This window comes from Ixodes scapularis, unplaced genomic scaffold (assembly GCF_016920785.2).
Source record: "Ixodes scapularis isolate PalLabHiFi unplaced genomic scaffold, ASM1692078v2 PGA_scaffold8__174_contigs__length_109621045, whole genome shotgun sequence".
NCBI lineage: Eukaryota > Metazoa > Arthropoda > Arachnida > Ixodida > Ixodidae > Ixodes > Ixodes scapularis.
The window spans coordinates 81424110-81426415 of NW_024609883.1; the positions used below are offsets into that span (position 1 = coordinate 81424110).

General features: G+C 48.9%; 1 pseudogene; it reads right to left on the bottom strand.

The window, feature by feature from the left end:
- Positions 1 to 438: 438 nt before the first annotated feature.
- Positions 439 to 2089, bottom strand: LOC120848685 (annotated as a pseudogene).
- Positions 2090 to 2306: the final 217 nt, after the last annotated feature.

Consider the following 2306-nt stretch of genomic DNA (forward strand, 5'->3'; position numbering starts at 1 on the left):
CAAGCCTGCCAAAGATACCCTCGCGTGCATGATGCTCGTGTTTGAGCGTAGCCTCCGTTACTCTACAAAGCGTCTCAAATCGCGAAAGACTCTGGTTTGAGGCTTGTCTTTGTCTTTTGTTTCTGTATGTCGCTCTAGTGGGACGCGGGTATAAGAGATGCATCTTTTAATTAATTTATTTATTCAAGTTCCCTTAAATGCCTTCGTTGAGGGTATTACATAAGGTGGGGGGGGGGGGGGGGGGTTCAAAACACGAGAGCATAAAACAGTAACAACGACATATGCGAATACATTGGGTGCTGCAAAAACAACGTGGCATCGCCACGAGCATCGGCAATACACAAATTAGTCTGGGTACATGAGGAACATAAGGGGATGAAAACAGTGATACATTGCAACCGGTAAAGCACAAGACAAAATAAAACGGCACAGTGGGGATTAACAAAAATGGGAACAAAGAACGTTGCGAAATGCGATGCGATCCGTCTGGGTTACAATAAGTGAGGGGAGGTCGTTCTAGTCTACAACAGTACGAGGGAAGAAGGTGGCGTTAAAATATGTTGTGCTGCCTGAGATGCGGGAAACGAGACACGGGTGATTTAGCCGCGATGAAGATCGCCTAGGGTTTAGGAGGAGAGGGTCTCGGAGCGCAGGGAGGCAGTAGTAAATTTTGTGCAAGAGGGAAAGTCGCGCTATCTTACGGCGGACGTTTAGTAAAGGAAGGTTCAGTTCGCTCTTTAGGGCGGATACACCAACTGACCAATCATATTTCTTCAAAATGAACTTGGCAGCGCGGTTCTGGACTGCCTCGAGATGATTTAATAAGTATATTTGGTGAGGATTCTAAATGGCCGCAGCATATTCTAATTTGGGTCGAATGTATGTCTCATAAGCCAATTTTCGCACGAATGGGGTAGCCGATTTCAGGTTTCGTCTTATGTAACCGAGGCAGCGAGTCGCCTCAGCGCATATAAGCTCGATGTGAGCGTTCCAGGTGGGATCGTTAGTTATAGCCACACCGAGGTATTTATAGGACGCGGCGTCTTTGATTAAGTTATTTTCTAATTTGTACAAGAACTGACTCCTCCTTAGCGTTCTCGTGAAAACTGGACTAACTTGCATTTCGATTTGTTTAGTGTCATTAACCGCCTGGTGCACCATGCCTGGATTTCGTCCAGGTCTCTTTGAAGTAGAAGATGGCCTTCAAAAGAAACCATCCTGCGATATAGGACGCAGTCGTCAGCGAAAAGGCGGATCTTAGAGAAAATTTTGCCTGGTATGTCATTAATGAAGATTAAAAAAAATGTAGGGGACCAAGAATCGAGCCCTGGGGAACTCCGGAGGTAACATCAACGCGGGTGGATGAGGAACTATTAATTGGGGCGAATTGAGTGCGAGAGGAAAGGGAATCCCGGATCCAGGGGAGAATGAGAGGGTAAATTCTGTATCGAAGAAGCGTCAGTCGCTTGGAGCGAGACCAGAAAGAACGCTTTATTCCTCCTCGTCTTCTTCTAAGCAGAGAGCATCTTTTTAGAGGCCCCTTACCGGTACATCTTCCCTTCCCTGATGATCAAGATGACCATAACGTAAACCCCTACAACAAAAGTCAAGTTCTATGTTCGTAGTATGAAGTTGTGGTCGTAGCATAATCTGCTTGCTGCCCTCCGCTGTCGCATGGTTCTGTGCAGACCTTGGGTTGGGTCACCCGCTTCTGCTGGTGTACGTAACGGCTGCGCCAGAAGCTGAGCGGGGGCGGCACCGGTGCTTGACGGAAGAGTTGCCGCTGCTTCGTCAGGGAGAGGTGGTGTCAGGCTTTCTGGCTGAAGAAGTAGCGATATGGTCGGTTCTCGGACAGTAGCAGCGGGTGGGCTTGGGTGCTGTGCTTTGTAAGGGGCTGCTGAAGCTCTCTTGTACTGTTTCTCGCGGCACTCACCTTCGACGGAAATTTCGCGTGGCTCGAACGGTTCAACGGTTTTCGTGAGCTGTCTTCTCTTTCTTCGGTAATGTTGCCCGTCCTCGGTGCACACTCTGTACGAACGAGGAGCCACACAACGCTCAACCCTGGCCTTGCGACACCAAGAACTGTCATCGCGGATCCGGACGACGTCTCCAGGACGCAGCGGGGCAAGGTGGTGATTTGTCTTAAACTTTTGTGAATGTTTCCACACGTTGGAAGTCGTGGCTGCGCTAAGATCTGGCAGCCTTCCACGTAGCTGCCTTCCCATCAGAAGCTTACTGGGAGTGCGTCCATCCTCCAGGAGTGTAGTCCGATAGTTATCATTAAAAAGAACATGTGGAACATTGGC